The sequence below is a fragment of the Salvelinus namaycush genome, chromosome 23 (genome assembly GCF_016432855.1).
Source record: "Salvelinus namaycush isolate Seneca chromosome 23, SaNama_1.0, whole genome shotgun sequence".
Classification (NCBI taxonomy): domain Eukaryota; kingdom Metazoa; phylum Chordata; class Actinopteri; order Salmoniformes; family Salmonidae; genus Salvelinus; species Salvelinus namaycush.
Window position 1 is genome coordinate 7,911,315 of NC_052329.1, and position 21,227 is coordinate 7,932,541.

A 21,227-nucleotide genomic window follows, 5' to 3' on the forward strand; every position below is an offset into this window, starting at 1 on the left:
TCTCTCTCTCTTTCTTGCTCTCTCTCCCTCTCTCTCCCTCACTACCCCTATCTCTCTTACACACAAATATAAAAACACACACAGTACTGAATTACAAAAACGCACACACGCATGCGCCCACACATGCACGTGCCCACACACGCACGCGCCCACACACACCCAAACACACACACGCACACGCACACGCACACAGACACAGACACAGACACACACACACACACACACACACACACACACACACACACACACACACACACACACACACACACACACACACACACACACATACACACACACACACACACACACACACAGACACACACACATACACACACACAGACAGACACACACTGTGCTATGTGGCCAGTAAGAACTTATGACAGAGTAATATGATATGACGGTGGATGAGACAGAATACAGTACAACAGACAAGACAACGTCTAACTCACTGGTGAACATAGTCTCAGATAAGGTAGTCATGAATGTACTATGTAATTATGTGTTTACATGTATATGACACTAAAACAGTTGCCAGCTTACACTGCTGTGCAACCTAGCTCCAACTGTTGCTGGCCTACCCTTTCTGTAAGCATTATAGCAAACCTCAGACCCTGTCTGCTAATAATAGTATAGAAGGTGTCTGAAGGGTTGTAGAGATGAGACTCTGACCCTGTCTGTTAATAACAGTATAGAAGGTGTCTGAAGGGTTGTAGAGATGGGACTTTGACCCTGTCTGCTAATGACAGTATAGAAGGTGTCTGAAGGGTTGTAGAGATGAGACTGACCCTGCTGGGTCAGACAGACCATGGCCACTGTGTGCTGCTGGGTCAGACAGACCATAGCCACTGTGTGCTGCTGGGTCAGACAGACCATGGCCACTGTGTGCTGCTGGGTCAGACAGACCATAGCCACTGTGTGCTGCTGGGTCAGACAGACCATGGCCACTCTGTGCTGCTGGGTCAGACAGACCATGGCCACTGTGCTACTGGGTCAGACAGACCATGGCCACTGTGTGCTGCTGGGTCAGACAGACCATAGCCACTGTGTGCTGCTGGGTCAGACAGACCATGGCCACTCTGTGCTGCTGGGTCAGACAGACCATGGCCACTGTGCTACTGGGTCAGACAGACCATGGCCACTGTGTGCTGCTGGGTCAGACAGACCATGGCCACTGTGTGCTGCTGGGTCAGACAGACCATGGCCACTGTGTGCTGCTGGGTCAGACAGACCATGGCCACTCTGTGCTGCTGGATCAGAGAGACCATGGCCACTCTGTGCTGCTGGGTCAGACAGACCATGGCCACTCTGTGCTGCTGGGTCAGACAGACCATGGCCACTATGTGCTGCTGGGTCATGATATATATGACTGTGTTCTGCTGGGTCATGATATATATGACTGTGTTCTGCTGGGTCATGATATATATGACTGTGTTCTGCTGGGTCATGATATATATGACTGTGTTCTGCTGGGTCATGATATATATGACTGTGTTCTGCTGGGTCATGATACATATGACTGTGTTCTGCTGGGTCATGTTATATATGACTGTGTTCTGCTGGGTCATGATACATATGACTGTGTTCTGCTGGGTCATGTTATATATGACTGTGTTCTGCTGGGTCATGTTATATATGACTGTGTTCTGCTGGGTCATGATATACATGACTGTGTTCTGCTGGGTCATGATATATATGATTGCGTTCTGCTGGGTCATGATATATATGACTGTGTTCTGCTGGGTCAAGATATATATGACTGTGTTCTGCTGGGTCATGATATAAATGACTGTGTTCTGCTGGGTCATGATATATATGACTTTGTTCTGCTGGGTTATGATATACATGACTGTGTTCTGCTGGGTCATGTTATATACAACTGTGTTCTGTTGGGTCATGATATAAATGACTGTGTTGTTTTTTTTTGTGGTGTGTTAATGGTGACACAGGTTTCCAGGCAGTCTGTTTATATGCCCTCACGTGCTCTTCACACCACATTAAACAAGCTGGCCGTGTTCTTCATACACACACTCACCTTGCCTGTGCCTCCACCAGTACTGGGACTGGGGCCTAATAGATAGGGAGATATGATGGGTGTGCTTATAATGGCTGGGGCTGTTCTGGCAAGCACCAGGATCACTGAACCACTCAGTATAGAGCCCCCTCTCTTTCTCCCTAACACACATATATATACACACAGTCTGCACCTTGGTTTCTTCCTATCCCACTGTCTCATGTTCCATTTCCCTCTGTCTTTCTCTCTAACACACAGTCTCCACCTTGGCTTCTTCCTATCCCACTGTCTCATGTTCCATTTCCCTCTGTCTTTCTCTCTACACACAGTCTCCACCTTGGTTTCTTCCTATCCCACTGTCTCATGTTCCATTTCCCTCTGTCTTTCTCTCTAACACAAATATGGTGAGAACACAAACAGCAGAGAAAGGGGACAGGGCTGAGGACAGTAAGGATTGACACTGATATGGATATTGTCACAGCTGTCCCGCCCAATCACAAACAACTGTCTAGAGGGGAGACAATGCCAACCTCAGAGACTCTCTCTCTCTCTCTCTCTCTCTCTCTCTCTCTCTCTCTCTCTCTCTCTCTCTCTCTCTCTCTCTCTCTCTCTCTCTCTCTCTCTCTCTCTCTCTCTCTCTCTCTCTCTCTCAATTGAGAGAGAGAATTCAATTCAATTCAATTCAATTGAAGGGGCTTTATTGGCATGAGAAACGTGTTAACATTGCCAAAGCAAGTGATGTAGATAAACAAAAGTGAAATAAACAACAAAAATGAATAGTAAACATTACACATACATAAGTTCCAAAAGAATAAAGACATTACAAATGTCATATTATGTCTATATACAGTTTTGTAACAATGTTCAAATGGTTAAAGTACACAAGGGAAAATAAATAAACATAAATATGGGTTGTATTTACAATGGTGTTTGTTCTTCACTGGTTGCCCTTTTCTTGTGGCAACAGGTCACAAATAATGCTGCTGTGATGGCACACTGTGGAATTTCACCCAGCAGATATGGGAGTTTATCAAAATTGGGTTTGTTTTCGAATTCTTTGTGGATCTGTGTAGTCTGAGAGAAATATGTGTCTCTAATATGGTCATACATTGGGCAGGAGGTTAGGAAGTGCAGCTCAGTTTCCACCTAATTTTGTGGGCAGTGTGCACATAGCCTGTCTTCTCTTGAGAGCCATGTCTGCCTACGGCGGCCTTTCTCAATAGCAAGAGTATGCTCACTGAGTCTGTACATAGTCAAAGCTTTCCTTAAGTTTGGGTCAGTCACAGTGGTCAGGTATTCTGTCACAGTGTACTCTCTGTTTAGGGCCAAATAGCATTCTAGTTTGCTCTGTTTTTTTATGAATTCTTTCCAGTGTGTCAAGTAATTATCCTTTTGTTTTCTCATGATTTGGTTGGGTCTAATTGTGTTGCTGTCCTGGGGCTCTGTAGGGTCTGTTTGTGTTTGTGAACAGAGCCCCAGGACCAGCTTGCTTAGGGGACTCTTCTCCAGGTTCATCTCTCTGTAGGTGATGTCTTTGTTATGGAAGGTTTGTGAATCGCTTCCTTTTAGGTGGTTGTAGAATTTAACGGCTCTTCTCTGGATTTTGATAATAATTGGGTATCGGCCTAATTCTGCTCTGCATGCATTATTTGGTGTTCTACGTTGTACACAGAGGATAATTTTGCAGAATTCTGCATGCAGAGTCTAAATTTGGTGTTTGTCCCATTTTGTGAAATCTTGGTTGGTGAGCGGACCCCAGACCTCACAACCATAAAGGGCAATGGGTTCTATGACTGATTCAAGTATTTATAGCCAGATCCTAATTGGTATGTTGAATTTTATGTTCCTTTTGATGGCATAGAATGCCCTTCTTGCCTTGTCTCTCAGATCGTTCACAGCTTTGTGGAAGTTACCTGTGGCGCTGATGTTTAGGCCAAGGTATGTATAGTTTTTTGTGTGCTCTAGGGCAACGGTGTCTAGATGGAATTTGTTTTTGTGGTCCTGGCAACCGGACCTTTTTTGGAACACATTATTTTTGTCTTACAGAGATTTATTGTCAGGGCCCAGGTCTGGCAGAATCTGTGCAGAATATCTAGGTGCTGCTGTAGGCCCTCCTTGGTTGGTGACAGAAGCACCAGATCATCAGCAAACAGTAGACATTTGACTTCAGATTCCAGTAGGGTGAGGCAGGGTGCTGCAGACTTTTCTAGTGCCTGCGCCAATTCATTGATATATATGTTGAAGAGGGTGGGGCTTAAGATGCATCCCTGTCTCACTCCACAGCCCTGTGGGAAGAAATGTGTGTGTTTTTTGCCTATTTTAACCGCACACTTGTTGTTTGTGTACATGGATTTTATAATGTTGTATGTTTTATCCCCAACATCACTTTCCATCAATTTGTATAGCAGACCCTCATGCCAAATTGAGTTGAAGGCTTTTTTGAAATCAACAAATCATGAGAAGACTTTGCCTTTGTTTTGGTTTGTCTGTTTGTCAATCAGGGTGTGCAGGGTGAATACATGGTCTGTTGTAGGGTAGTTTGGTAAAAAGCCAATTTGACATTTGCTCAGTACGTTGTTTTCACTGAGGAAATGTACCAGTCTGCTGTTAATGATAATGCAGAGGATTTTCCCAAGGTTGCTGCTGACGCATCTCCCACGGTAGTTATTGGGGTCAAATTTGTTTACACTTTTGTGGATTGGGGTGATCAGACCTTGGTTCCAAATATTGGGAAAGATGCCAGAGCTAAGGATGATGTTAAAGAGTTGTAGTATAGCCAATTGGAATTTGTTGTCTCTATATTTGATCATTTCATTAAGGATACCATCAACACCACATGCCTTTTTGGGTTGGAGGGTTTATATTTTGTCCTGTCTCTCATTCAAGGTAATTGGAGAATCCATTGGGTTCTGGTAGTCTTTAATAGTTGATTCTAAGAATTGTATTTGATCATGTATATGTTTTGCTCTTTGTTCTTTGTTATAGAGCCAAAAAGATTGGAGAAGTGGTTTACCCATACATCTCCATTTTTGAGAGATAATTCTTCGTGTTGTTGTTTGTTTAGTGTTTTCCAATTTTTCCTGAAGTGGTTAGAGTCTATGGACTCTTCAATTGCATCGAGTTGATTTCTGACGTGCTGTTCCTTCTTTTTCTGTAGTGTATTTCTGTATTGTTTAAGTGATTCACCATAGTGAAGGCGTAGACTCAGGTTTTCTGGGTCTCTATGTTTTTGGTTGGACAGGTTTCTCAATTTCTTTCTTAGATCTTTGCATTCTTCATCAAAACATTTGTCATTGTTGTTCATTTTCTTCGGTTTTCTATTTGAGATTTTTAGATTTGATAGGGAAGCTGAGGGGTCAAATATACTGTTAAGATTTTCTACTGCCAATTTGACACCTTCACTATTACAGTGGAACGCTTTATGAAGGAAATTGACTAAAAGTGATTGAATTTGTTGTTGCCTAATTGTATTTTGGTAGGTTTCCAAACTGCATTCCTTCCATCTATAGCATTTCTTAATGTTACCCAGTTCCTTGGCTTTGATGCCTCATGCTTGAGTATTGCTCTGTTTAAGTAGACTGTGATTTTGCTGTGGTCTGATAGGGGTGTCAGTGGGCTGACTGGGAACGCTCTGAGAGACTCTGGGTTGAGGTCAGTGATAAAGTAGTCTACAGTACTACTGCCAAGAGATGAGCTATAGGTGTACCTACCATAGGATTCCCCTCGAAGCCTGCCATTGACCATGTACATACCCAGTGTGCGACAGAGCTGCAGGAGTTGTGACCTGTTTTTGTTGGTTATGTTGTCATAGATGTGCCTAGGGGGGCATATGGGGGAGGGAATGCTGTCACCGCCAGGCAGGTCTTTGTCCCGCAGGTCTGAGAGACTGTCTCGCTGGTCTGGGCGGGGTGTCTATTGATCTGTGGCAGGTGTTTGTCCCCCTGTGTGCTGTGTGTCTCTCTCTCTCTCTCTCTCTCTTTCTCTCTTTCGCTCTCTCTCTCTCTCTCTCTCAATGGATTTGGTCTGTATATTAGGGAGGAGGCAGAACCTGTTTCTACACCTTTCTCTACTTGGTCAATGTCATTCCTCAGTCTGCTTCCACACATCCTCTCTACTTGGTCAATGTCATTCCTCAGTCTGCTTCCACACATCCTCTCTACGTGGTCAATGTAATGCTCCAGTCTGCTTTCACACATCCTCTTTACTTGGTCAATGTCATGCCCCAGTCTGCTTCTACACATCCTCTCTACTTGGTCAATGTCATGCCCCAGTCTGCTTCCACACATCCTCTCTACTTGGTCAATGTCATGCCCCAGTCTGCTTCCACACATCCTATCTACTTGGTCAATGTCATGCCCCAGTCTGCTTCCACACATCCTCTCTATTTGGTCAATGTCATGCCTCAGTCTGCTTCCACACATCCTCTCTACTTGGTCAATGTCATGCCCCAGTCTGCTTCCACACATCCTATCTACTTGGTCAATGTCATGCCCCAGTCTGCTTCCACACATCCTCTCTACTTGGTCAATGTCATGCCCCAGTCTGCTTCCACACATCCTCTCTACTTGGTCAATGTCATGCCCCAGTCTGCAGATACACATCCTCTCTACTTGGTCAATGTCATGCCCCAGTCTGCTTCCACACATCCTCTCTACTTGGTCAATGTCATGCCCCAGTCTGCTTCCACACATCCTCTCTACTTGGTCAATGTCATGCCCCAGTCTGCTTCTACACATCCTCTCTACTTGGTCAATGTCATGCCCCAGTCTGCTTCCACACATCCTCTCTACTTGGTCAATGTCATGCCCCAGTCTGCTTCCACACATCCTCTCTACTTGGTCAATGTCATGCCCCAGTCTGCTTCCACACATCCTCTCTACTTGGTCAATGTCATGCCCCAGTCTGCTTCCACACATCCTCTCTACTTGGTCAATGTCATGCCCCAGTCTGCTTCCACACATCCTCTCTACTTGGTCAATGTCATGCCCCAGTCTGCTTCCACACATCCTCTCTACTTGGTCAATGTCATGCCTCAGTCTGCTTCCACACATCCTCTCTACTTGGTCAATGTCATGCCCCAGTCTGCTTCCACACACCCTCTCTACTTGGTCAATGTCATGCCCCAGTCTGCTTCCACACATCCTCTCTACTTGGTCAATGTCATGCCCCAGTCTGCTTCCACACATCCTCTCTACTTGGTCAATGTCATGCCCCAGTCTGCTTCCACACATCCTCTCTACTTGGTCAATGTCATGCCCCAGTCTGCAGATACATACATTAGTAACATAACTTGTATAATTATCAATGTCAAGTGAACTCATGAACTGAACGATTCAGAATGTATTTGTCAGCTGGATTCTCATGAATTCCAGCTGAAGCCCTTATTGGCTGAAGTGGTTATTTGTGATTGGTTGTTGAGTCAGTGTTTTGTCAATACAAACCTACTTCCTGTATGCTCTGACAGAGACCACAGAAACCATAGTTCCAGAATGTCCCAATATTCCGCTGGCGGAGAGTCGACTGTTTCCCTGATGCCGGTTCATTTTCCGTAAGTTTCCATGGAGACCTGGGTCCTCTACTCCAGGCATAAACACATCTCGTCATGCCTAGAGGATTTACTTTCCCATCATTACTAAACAGAATGCAGATATCAGGAGTACTGAACCCTCCTCCTGGATATCTACCCTCCTGCAGGTTTTACATCAAACACTGATCTAGCAAGTCTGGTTATACTAAGTAGCTGCCCAGCAGGACCGTGATTAGCTAGATTAGGACTGTTACAACTGGATTGGAGCAAAAACCTGCATATCCAGTAGCTTTCAAGGAGGAAGGATGGCCAATCATAGCATACGTAATAAATGCTACTGATGATGATGATGATTCCCTTTATACCCTAGCTGGGGTGTCAGCAGCGAAGCAGTTGTTGGAGCCCATTGGACGAGGGAAATGCTCCATGATGCTTCTTCGTCCGCCAATGACAGCTACTGTGTGGTCAGCAAGGAAAGACACACAACAGCTTCAATGAGCTCTACCTCCCAACGTCCTCCCCCTCCCCCGTTTTTCCATCTCTCTTATTTTTTGCCTTTCTTTCGTTCCCCCTAAGGCATGATTTCTCTCAAATATAACATGTACAGCATTTTGCTAAACACGATAGACAGAATAACAGTTTTCTATTGTCCTACTTGATATCACTACATTACTTGAAATCAATCCTGATGATAAAATAATTCAAAACGTATCATGCCCTGTACTAGAAATTGGTCCTGAATTTGTCGACATTGAGAAAATAAAAAGGTACCTTGCGCTTGAAAGCTTGTCAGCCCGTCTGAAGAGGAAGGTTTCCCCCTCTGTCACTCCCTGGACGTAGAGAGGCTTTTATTCTCTATTTTGGTTAGGTCAGGGTGTGTCTAGGGTGGGCATTCTAGTTTCCTTATTTCTATGTTGGTGTGGTTGATTCCCAATCAGAGGCAGCTATCTTTCATTGTCCCTGATTGGGGATCATATATAAGTTGTCATTTTCCGTTTGGGTTTTGTGGGATGTTGTTTTGTGTTTAGTGTTTTTTCCTGACAGAACTGTGCGCTTTCGTTTTCACCTTTTGTCATTTTGTTTGAGTGTTTTTTGAACATTAACGCAAACGTATTTCTGAGCTGTGACCCACCTGAAGCTTTATTAACAAGTGAAAGTGAGCCGTCAGGTAAACAGAGCCAGTGTCACTAGTCAGGGTTGCGTATGAAGCCATTAAGACATCACGGGGTCTCGACCCTCCATTTGGCAAGATGAGAGTCTGAGTCTCCCCTCCTCTCCTCTTTTATTCTCCTCTCCTCTTTTATTCTCCTCTCCTCTCCTCTCCTCTCCTCTCCTCTCCTCTCCTCTCCTCTCCTCTCCTCTCCTCTCCTCTCCTCTCCTCTCCTCTCCTCTCCTCTCCTCTCCTCTTTTATTCTCCTCTCCTCTCCCCTCCCCTCCTCTCCTCTCCTCTTATACTCTCCTCTCCTCTCCTCTCCTCTCCTCTCCTCTCCTCTCCTCTCCTCTCCTCTCCTCTCCTCTTCCTCTCCTCTCCTCTCCTCTCCTCTCCTCTCCTCTCCTCTCCTCTCCTCTTTTATTCTCCTCTTCTCCTCTCCTCTCCTCTCCTCTCCTCTCCTCTCCTCTCCTCTCCTCTCCTCTCCTCTTCTCTTCTCTTCTCTTCTCTTCTCTTCTCTTCTCTCCTCTCCTCTCCTCTACCCTCCCTTCTTCTTCTCTCCTGATCTTTTTATCCTCTTCTCTTGCGCTTTCTTTCACTCCAAATCCAATTCCACTCAGTCATTTCCAATTGCTGCCTCTCACACACAAGCTTGCAGCACCAGCCCATTCCGATGGCCCAAACTGGAATTGGCAATTCAGTCCTAACTATTGATCACGTTGTTTTCAACCAAGCTCCTGAGAGTAATTGTGTGAGGGAGTGTGTGTGTGTGTGAGAGAGTGATTGTGTGAGGGAGTGTGTGTGTGTGAGAGAGTGATTGTATGAGGGAGTGGGTGTGTGTGAGAGAGTGATTGTGTGAGGGAGTGTGTGTGTGTGTGAGAGAGTGATTGTGTGAGGGAGTGTGTGTGTGTGAGAGAGTGAATGTGTGAGAGAGAGTGTGTGTGTGTGTGAGAGACTGATTGTGTGAGAGAGTGTGTGTGTGTGAGAGAGTGATAGTGTGAGGGAGTGTGTGTGTGTGTGTGTGTGTGTGTGTGTGTGTGTGTGTGTGTGTGTGTGTGTGTGTGTGTGTGTGTGTGTGTGTGTGTGTGTGTGTGTGTGTGAGAGAGAGTGATTGTGTGAGGGAGTGTGTGTGTGTGAGGGAGTGTGTGTGTGTGAGAGTGATTGTGTGAGGGAGTGTGTGTGTGTGTGAGAGACTGATTGTGTGAGAGAGTGTGTGTGTGTGAGAGAGTGATAGTGTGAGGCAGTGTGTGTGTGTGTGTGTGTGTGTGTGTGTGTGTGTGTGTGTGTGTGTGTGTGTGTGTGTGTGTGTGTGTGTGTGTGTGTGTGTGTGTGTGTGTGTGTGTGTGTGTGTGTGTGTGTGTGTGTGTGAGAGAGAGTGATTGTGTGAGGGAGTGTGTGTGAGAGAGTGATTGTGTGAGGGAGTGTGTGTGTGTGTGTGAGAGAGTGATAGTGTGAGGGAGTGTGTGTGTGTGTGTGTGTGTGTGTGTGTGTGTGTGTGTGTGTGTGTGTGTGTGTGTGTGTGTGTGTGTGTGTGTGTGTGAGAGAGAGTGATTGTGTGAGGGAGTGTGTGTGTAAGAGAGTGATTGTGTGAGGGAGTGTGTGTGTGTTTGTGAGAGAGTGATTGTGTGAGGGAGTGTGTGTGTGTGAGAGAGTGATTGTGTGAGGGAGTGTGTGTGTGTGTGAGAGAGTGATTCAACTGTTCTGCCTGCGGCTATGGAACCCTGACCTGTTCACCGGACGTGCTAAAAAAGCCAACTGACATTTACTCCTGAGGTGCTGACTTGCTACACCCTCGATAACTACTGTGATTATTATTATTTGACCATGCTGGTGATTTATGAACATTTGAACATCTTGGCCATGTTCTGTTATAATCTCCACCCGGCACTTCCAGAAGAGGACTGGCCACCCCTCATAGCCTGGTTCCTCTCTAGGTTTCTTCCTAGGTTTTGGCCTTTCTAGGGAGTTTTTCCTAGCCTAGCCACCGTGCTTCTACACCTGCATTGCTTGCTGTTTGGGGTTTTAGGCTGGGTTTCTGTACAGCACTTTGAGATATCAGCTGATGTACGAAGGGCTATATAAATACATTTGATTTGATTTGATTTGATTGTGTGTGGGAGAGTGCGTGTGTGAGAGAGTGATTGTGTGAGGGAGTGTGTGTGTGTGTGTGTGAGAGAGTGATTGTGTAAGAGTGTGTGTGTGTGTGTGTGTGTGTGTGTGTGTGTGTGTGTGTGTGTGTGTGTGTGTGTGTGTGTGTGTGTGTGTGTGTGTGTGTGTGTGTGTGTGTGTGTGTGAGAGAGTGATTGTGTGAGAGAGTGTGTGTGTGTGTGATAGAGAGTGATTGTGTGAGAGAGTGTGTGTGTGTGTGTGTGTGTGTGTGAGAGAGAGTGATTGTGTGAGAGAGTGTGTGTGTGTGTGTGAGAGAGAGTGATTGTGTGAGAGAGTGTGTGTGTGTGTGTGTGAGAGAGAGTGATTGTGTGAGAGAGTGTTCTCGTTTTTGAGATCGTATTAGGACCTCAACTTATATAAACACCTTCCATATTAGGACCTTTGACCAAGTTAGGTCCAAAACCATGGTCTCAACTAGGGAAACCATTGGAATAGCCTGCAAATAGCATGCTAATATGCCTGGTTTGAAAATCACACAAAACTGTCAGGGTCCTAAGAAGGGGGTATTTTTGTAAGCCACCTGGTGGTAACATACCATACTGCAGCGTATCAAAACAAATCAAATCAAATGTTCTTGTCACACACACACACACACACAGTCTTGTATTTGTAACCATTTTAGGACACATTGTAGTAATATCTAACAAGTAATCTAGCAATTCAACAACAACCGTTCCAGAACAACTACCTAATACACACAAATCAAGTAAAGGGATGGAATAGAATATATACATATAAATATATGGATGAGTAATGACCGAGCGGCATAGGCAAGATGCCATATATGGTATAACATACCGTATATAAAGACACATGGTTAGCAGATGTTATTGTGGCGAACGCTGTAAATCAGTCAGTTCTTAACGTAAAGACTTGAAACTCAGGATTCTGTAAAAGCCTACCCCAATGAGGATATGTGTTTATTTTCAGCTTCCTGTGACAACCGGAAGTGCCTTGAATTGGGGTCATAGGGGCTGTTTCAAAGGGTTAAAAAGGTCACATCTTTCTAAAATGTCATGTGTGTGATTAGGCAACCCTCATGAACCGGTACATATTATAAAAACAGATTTTTATCTGGTTTTTTTGGCTCTTTTTGGAGGACTTACAAGTTCCACCTAGGTAGTGCTATGTATCCATGTATAGTCTGAATTTAATATATTTCCAGATTATGGTTGGGGCCATATACAGAGCCACATATGTGAAGAGCAGCTGTCTCTGACGTTTTTGGGGAACGATATTGACATCCAGAAAGGTCTTAGCACAAGGCCCAAAACGAAGCCTGACCTAAATGTGAGGTGCTTTTGGGTGACAGCGGCAGAACCGTTGAGGCTAGAAGCACAATTCAATCACAGGAACCTTCCCAAGGTCCTCCCGATCTGTGCAAGCCTAACCTTGACAGTGTGGAATTAACCCTTAACAGTGAAAACAGGGTGTTTTCTTCTAACAGTTTACATTGACATCTCTCCCCATAGGAATACATTGCCTGCTGCCCTAAATTCAACCTGATGCCTATGTGGGTTATGATTGCCATCTCAAGCTGTCTTCAATGACAATCCATCAGGCCACTATGAGGATTACCTGTGTTGAGTTTAAGCTTCCTAGAGCAACCGGAAGTGGTTAAATTACCCTAAAAGTGGTTTTGATATACCCAACCTGCAGTTTGTATAAACACTGAGTTCAACCCTCTGTAAATCAGTCAGTTCTTAACGTAAAGACTTGAAACTCAGGATTCTGTAAAAGCCTACCCCAATGAGGATATGTGTTTATTTTCAGCTTCCTGTGACAACCGGAAGTGCCTTGAATTGGGGTCATAGGGGCTGTTTCAAAGGGTTAAAAAGGTCACATCTTTCTAAAATGTCATGTGTGTGATTAGGCAACCCTCATGAACCGGTACATATTATAAAAACAGATTTTTATCCGTTTTTTTTGGCTCTTTTTGGAGGACTTACAAGTTCCACCTAGGTAGTGCTATGTATCCATGTATAGTCTGAATTTAATATATTTCCAGATTATGGTTGGGGGCCATATACAGAGCCACATATGTGAAGAGCAGCTGTCTCTGACGTTTTTGGGGAACGATATTGACATCCAGAAAGGTCTTAGCACAAGGCCCAAAACGAAGCCTGACCTAAATGTGAGGTGCTTTTGGGTGACAGCGGCAGAACCGTTGAGGCTAGAAGCACAATTCAATCACAGGAACCTTCCCAAGGTCCTCCCGATCTGTGCAAGCCTAACCTTGACAGTGTGGAATTAACCCTTAACAGTGAAAACAGGGTGTTTTCTTCTAACAGTTTACATTGACATCTCTCCCCATAGGAATACATTGCCTGCTGCCCTAAATTCAACCTGATGCCTATGTGGGTTATGATTGCCATCTCAAGCTGTCTTCAATGACAATCCATCAGGCCACTATGAGGATTACCTGTGTTGAGTTTAAGCTTCCTAGAGCAACCGGAAGTGGTTAAATTACCCTAAAAGTGGTTTTGATATACCCAACCTGCAGTTTGTATAAACACTGAGTTCAACCCTCTGTAAATCAGTCAGTTCTTAACGTAAAGACTTGAAACTCAGGATTCTGTAAAAGCCTACCCCAATGAGGATATGTGTTTATTTTCAGCTTCCTGTGACAACCGGAAGTGCCTTGAATTGGGGTCATAGGGGCTGTTTCAAAGGGTTAAAAAGGTCACATCTTTCTAAAATGTCATGTGTGTGATTAGGCAACCCTCATGAACCGGTACATATTATAAAAACAGATTTTTATCCGGTTTTTTTTGGCTCTTTTTGGAGGACTTACAAGTTCCACCTAGGTAGTGCTATGTATCCATGTATAGTCTGAATTTAATATATTTCCAGATTATGGTTGGGGGCCATATACAGAGCCACATATGTGAAGAGCAGCTGTCTCTGACGTTTTTGGGGAACGATATTGACATCCAGAAAGGTCTTAGCACAAGGCCCAAAACGAAGCCTGACCTAAATGTGAGGTGCTTTTGGGTGACAGCGGCAGAACCGTTGAGGCTAGAAGCACAATTCAATCACAGGAACCTTCCCAAGGTCCTCCCGATCTGTGCAAGCCTAACCTTGACAGTGTGGAATTAACCCTTAACAGTGAAAACAGGGTGTTTTCTTCTAACAGTTTACATTGACATCTCTCCCCATAGGAATACATTGCCTGCTGCCCTAAATTCAACCTGATGCCTATGTGGGTTATGATTGCCATCTCAAGCTGTCTTCAATGACAATCCATCAGGCCACTATGAGGATTACCTGTGTTGAGTTTAAGCTTCCTAGAGCAACCGGAAGTGGTTAAATTACCCTAAAAGTGGTTTTGATATACCCAACCTGCAGTTTGTATAAACACTGAGTTCAACCCTCTGTAAATCAGTCAGTTCTTAACGTAAAGACTTGAAACTCAGGATTCTGTAAAAGCCTACCCCAATGAGGATATGTGTTTATTTTCAGCTTCCTGTGACAACCGGAAGTGCCTTGAATTGGGGTCATAGGGGCTGTTTCAAAGGGTTAAAAAGGTCACATCTTTCTAAAATGTCATGTGTGTGATTAGGCAACCCTCATGAACCGGTACATATTATAAAAACAGATTTTTATCCGGTTTTTTTGGCTCTTTTTGGAGGACTTACAAGTTCCACCTAGGTAGTGCTATGTATCCATGTATAGTCTGAATTTAATATATTTCCAGATTATGGTTGGGGGCCATATACAGAGCCACATATGTGAAGAGCAGCTGTCTCTGACGTTTTTGGGGAACGATATTGACATCCAGAAAGGTCTTAGCACAAGGCCCAAAACGAAGCCTGACCTAAATGTGAGGTGCTTTTGGGTGACAGCGGCAGAACCGTTGAGGCTAGAAGCACAATTCAATCACAGGAACCTTCCCAAGGTCCTCCCGATCTGTGCAAGCCTAACCTTGACAGTGTGGAATTAACCCTTAACAGTGAAAACAGGGTGTTTTCTTCTAACAGTTTACATTGACATCTCTCCCCATAGGAATACATTGCCTGCTGCCCTAAATTCAACCTGATGCCTATGTGGGTTATGATTGCCATCTCAAGCTGTCTTCAATGACAATCCATCAGGCCACTATGAGGATTACCTGTGTTGAGTTTAAGCTTCCTAGAGCAACCGGAAGTGGTTAAATTACCCTAAAAGTGGTTTTGATATACCCAACCTGCAGTTTGTATAAACACTGAGTTCAACCCTCTGTAAATCAGTCAGTTCTTAACGTAAAGACTTGAAACTCAGGATTCTGTAAAAGCCTACCCCAATGAGGATATGTGTTTATTTTCAGCTTCCTGTGACAACCGGAAGTGCCTTGAATTGGGGTCATAGGGGCTGTTTCAAAGGGTTAAAAAGGTCACATCTTTCTAAAATGTCATGTGTGTGATTAGGCAACCCTCATGAACTGGTACATATTATAAAAACAGATTTTTATCCGTTTTTTTTGGCCCTTTTTGGAACGTTTACAAATTCTATCTAACTAAGGGTATTCGTACATTTCTAGTCTTCAAAGCTATTGAGGGGATTTGTCTAGGGGGTCATAGCTTAAACATGTCTATGGCAATGAGAGGAGATGCGTATGTGAGTCTCGAGCTAATCAGACCATTGATATAAGAAGGCTTGCCCCTGGACACTTGTAACTTAACTGGGTGGCACAACGTGGCACTCCCGACATCATACTTGAATACTGAGCCAATAGCAGCATCTATATATTAGAAATGGCCTTAGGCCCCATAAAGTTCATAAACGAGATGGGCGTGGCCACCCTACCTTCATACTTGAGGCTTTAGCCAACCGCAAAATATATATACAGTACCAGTCAAATGTTTGGACACACATACTCATTCAAGGGATTCTATATTTTTACTATTTTCTACATTGTAGAATAATATTGTAGACATCAAAACTATGAAATAACACATATGGAATCACATAGTAACCAAAAAAGTGTTAAACAAATAAAAATATATTTGAGATTTGACATTATTTTAAGTAAACACCCTTTGCCTTGATGACAGCTTCGCACACTCTTGGCACTCTCTTCGCACACTCTTGACAGCTTCATAAGGTAGTCACCTGGAATGCATTTCAATTAACAGGTGTGCCTTGTTAAAAGTACATTTGTGGAATTTCTTTCTTTCTTAATGCGTTTGAGCCAATCAGTTGTGTTGTGACAAGGTAGGGGTGGTATACAGAAGATAGCTCTATTTGGTAAAATACCAAGTCCCTATTATGGCAAGAACAGCGCAAGTAAGCAAACAGAGACAACAGTCCATCATTACTTTAAGGCATGAAGGTCAGTCAATGAGGAAAATGTCAATAACTTTTTTAAAGTTTCTTCAAGTGCAGTCACAAAAACCATCAAGCGCTATAATTAAACTGGCTCTCATGAGGACCGCCACAGGAAAGGAAGAACCAGAGTTACCTCTGCTGCAGAGGATGAGTTCATTAGAGTTACCAGCCTCAGATTGCAGCCCAAATAAATGCTTCCCAGAGTTCAAGTAACATCAACTGTTCAGAGGAGAATGCGTGAATCAGGCCTTCATGGCCGAATTGCTGCAAAGAAACCACTTCTAAAGGACACCAAAAATAAGAAGAGACTTGTTTGGCCCAAGAAACTCTAGCAATGGACATTAGACCGGTGGAAATCTGTCCTTTGGTCTGATGAGTCCAAATTTGAAATGTTTGGGTCCAACTGTGTCTTTGTGAGACGCAGAGCAGGTGAACGGATTATCTATGCATGTGTGGTTCCCACCGTGAAGCATGGAGAAGGAGGTGTGGTGGTGCTTTGCTGGTGACACTGTCAGAGATTTATTTAGAATTCAAGGCACACTTAACCAGCATGGTTACCACAGCATTCTGCAGCGATACACCATCCCATCTTGTCTGCGCTTAGTGGGGATATCATTTATTTTTCAAAAGGACAATGACCCAAAACTCACCTCCAGGCTGTGTAAGGGCTATTTGACCAAGGAGAGTGATGGAGTGCTGCATCAGATGACCTGGCCTCCACAATCAGCCGACCTCAACCCAATTGAGATGGTTTGGGATGAGTTGGACCGTAGAGTGAAGGAAAAGCAACCAACAAGTACTCAGCATATGTGAGAACTCCTTCAAGACTGCTGGAAAAGCATTCCAGGTGAAGCTGGGTGAGAGAATGCCAAGAGTGTGCAAAGCTGTCATCAAGGCAAAGGGTTTGAAGAATCTCAAATATAAAATATATTTTGAGTTGTTTAACACTTTTTTGGTTACAACATGATTCCATATGTATTATTCTCAGTTTTGATGTTTTCACTATTATTCTACAATGTAGAAAATAGTAAAAATAAAGAAAAACCCTTAAATGAGTTTGTGTGTCCAAACTTTTGACTGGTACTGTATATTAGAGTTGGCTTTAGGCACTTAAAGTCACAGATCTAGGATCAGTTGACCTCCACATAATGTTAACATGAGCCACTAATATCTTACTTCAGTATTGTCTATAGCAGTTTCTTCATTAAGACTTATATTTGGCCTTAATATACACTGCTCAAAAAAATAAAGGGAACACTTAAACAACACAATGTAACTCCAAGTCAATCACACTTCTGTGAAATCAAACTGTCCACTTAGGAAGCAACACTGATTGACAATAAATTTCACATGCTGTTGTGCAAATGGAATAGACAACAGGTGGAAATTATAGGCAATTAGCAAGACACCCCCAATAAAGGAGTGGTTCTGCTGGTGGTGACCACAGACCACTTCTCAGTTCCTATGCTTCCTGGGTGATGTTTTGTTCACTTTTGAATGCTGGCGGTGCTTTCACTCTAGTGGTAGCATGAGACGGAGTCTACAACCCACACAAGTGGCTCAGGTAGTGCAGCTCATCCAGGATGGCACATCAATGCGAGCTGTGGCAAGGAGGTTTGCTGTGTCTGTCAGCGTAGTGTCCAGAGCATGGAGGCGCTACCAGGAGACAGGCCAGTACATCAGGAGATGTGGAGGAGGCCGTAGGAGGCCGTAGCACTGCCAGAGCCCTGCAAAATGACCTCCAGCAGGCCACAAATGTGCATGTGTCTGCTCAAACGGTCAGAAACAGACTCCATGAGGGTGGTATGAGGGCCCGACGTCCACAGGTGGGGGTTGTGCTTACAGCCCAACACCGTGCAGGACGTTTGGCATTTGCCAGAGAACACCAAGATTGGCAAATTTGCCACTGGCGCCCAGTGCTCTTCACAGATGAAAGCAGGTTCACACTGAGCACATGTGACAGAGTCTGGAGACGCCGTGGAGAACGTTCTGCTGCCTGCAACATCCTCCAGCATGACCGGTTTGGCGGTGGGTCAGTCATGGTGTGGGGTGGCATTTCTTTGGGGGGCCGCACAGCCCTCCATGTGCTCGCCAGAGGTAGCCTGACTGCCATTAGGTACCGAGATGAGATCCTCAGACCCCTTGTGAGACCATATGCTGGTGCTGTTGGCCCTGGGTTCCTCCTAATGCAAGACAATGCTAGACCTCATGTGGCTGGAGTGTGTCAGCAGTTCCTGCAAGAGGAAGGCATTGATGCTATGGACTGGCCCGCCCGTTCCCCAGACCTGAATCCAATTGAGCACATCTGGGACATCATGTCTCGCTCCATCCACCAACGCCACGTTGCACCACAGACTGTCCAGGAGTTGGCGGATGCTTTAGTCCAGGTCTGGGAGGAGATCCCTCAGGAGACCATCCGCCACCTCATCAGGAGCATGCCCAGGCGTTGTAGGAAGGTCATACAGGCACGTGGAGGCCACACACACTACTGAGCCTCATTTTGACTTGTTTTAAGAACATTACATCAAAGTTGGATCAGCCTGTATTGTGGTTTTCCACTTTAATTTTGAGTGTGACTCCAAATCCAGACCTCCATGGGTTGATTTTTGTGTGATTTTGTTGTCAGCACATTTAACTATGTAAAGAAAAAAGTATTTAATAAGAATATTTCATTCATTCAGATCTAGGATGTGTTATTTTAGTGTTCCCTTTATTTTTTTGAGCAGTGTATATGACTTTGTGGTTGTGGGTGGATTTCAACTGCTGGCTGGAATTCTCACTCAACTGTACCACTAATATGAACCTGTTCTACAGACTCTTGTAGACTACTATGCACTGAAAAATAGTTAATATGTTAGAAATCAAAGCTTAACATTGAAATTTGTGATTTCAAATGATTAAGTTAAATTCAGATAGGCATGTTATGTGTTCTCTAACACAAACATAAAATGTGTTGTTATTGCTGTAGACCTTTTAACAGATCTAGGAGCAGTTGACCTCCACAGAATGTTAACATTAGCCACTAATATCTGACTTCAGTACAGTCTATAGCTGTTTGTTCATTAATACTTATATGTGGCCTTAATATACAGCATATGACCTGGTAAAGGAGAGGGGGATGGGAGGCTGCTCAATGATTGGCTGTAGTGTAGGGTGTGTCATACAATGTATCAAAATTTCAACTGCTGGCTGGAATTTTCACTCAACTGTACCACTAATATGAACCTGTTCTACAGACTCTTGTAGACTACTATGCACTGAAAAACAGTTAATGTTACAAATCAAAGCTTAACATTGAAATATGTGATTTCAAATGATTAAGTTAAATTCAGATAGGCATGTTATGTGCTCTCTAACACAAACATAAAATGTGTTGTTGTTGCTGTAGACCTTTTAACAGATCTAGTTGACCTCCACAGAATGTGCACATTAGCCACTAATATCTGACATCAGTATAGTTTATAGAGGTGTATCTGTCTGTCTGTGTCTTTCAGTTTCTATTTAGACTACATCAAATATGAAGAAGCTGTGCAGCCACACCATGTTCAACATGTTACCTAATTAGCTAGCTAGCTGACAATCTGGTTGACCTGTAGCATATAAACATTTGTTGGCACAGAAAGAAAGGGGATATGAAAAATGATTGATCAAATTCCTCCTGCCACTATCTGACTGGGTTAATAACTTAATATTAAGTTAATATGGACCCATTGTCTTAGACTTGAACTCTTGGACCAAACAGTGGGACTCTGATTTCAGCCATAGGGACTTGTGACTCGACTCCTGACTCCAACATTGGTGACTTTGACTCAACTCAGAGTAGCCATAGGGTCTTGTGAATTGACTCTGACTTTTGTGACTCAACTACAACACTACTGCCATTGCATGGCTACTACTACTGCTTCAACTACCAATTCTAGCAAGTTGTACCCCAGGTTGGGTACACTTTTCTGCTGCTCCCTCAAAAGCATTAAGCAGACATTTTGATTATACCTCCCTCCCCATAACTCTCTGTTGTTAATATCAGTAGGCTGTTTGAGTGGTCTGTGGGCAGGTAATTCATCTGATTGCTGATGGGTTAGGTTGCTAGATCGAATATTAACCTGCCATAAGCTACTTTTGTGTCAGCAAGTCTCCCCAGTGAAAAATGTACATATCCACCACTCCATCTCTCATGTACAGACCATTCAAGTAGCTGCACTTAACACCTCACTGATACTGATTGTGTAAGCTACAAACCCAAATTGTCTAAGGAAATGTGGCTAACAGTAATAACATTGCAGACATATTCAGAAATCTGGGCTGATGGAATCATTGTTATGCATATCTACTGGCCATAATTTCCGCTTGAGGTCCTGCCCCTCCCCCACTGCAAAGTGCACAAAAGTACCAAACTATCAAAGGTTTTATAGGTCAACACAGTCCCCCCCCTCCCCTGTCCTTTGTATATTATTTATATATACTTGTGTTCCCATATGTACTTCCTGTATTGATTTGTTGTTAATAAAAATATAATAATAATAAAAGATACACAGTTCCCCCTCCCCCATGTTGCAGCATAAATCTCTGCCCAAGGTTGCCATGTACACTATTTTGTGGTTTATTGATGTACTTTTAAAACTTTGCGGCAGGTGAAAGGTTTTGGTCGCTAGGTGGAAGTTGTTATACTACTTCTATATTGCAACGTTACCAACATGGCATTTTTAAAAAATCATTAATTTCCCTGTATTCTGCTAAAATTGTGCTAGTGAAGGTGGGTTTTGAAGTCTGGTTTTGAGCAGACTCCTAGAAATTTGAAATTGACCTGGCAAGCCTGTCCCTGCCTGAGCGTGATCACCACTGAAGTAGCTGTGCAGCACGTGTTTTAAGGAAGAGGAGGATGGTTGCAGATGTTTGCATTCATGCAAGAAGGTAAGCTATTAACTAAACTGTTAACCAATATTTTAGCTAAAATTGTATTTGGTGTATTGACAAGCAATGCATGTTCTCGTTGTCTTTATTTTTAATGAATTAATGTCAGTCATGTATGTCTTTCGGTGGAATCCAACATGCATTGACATGTC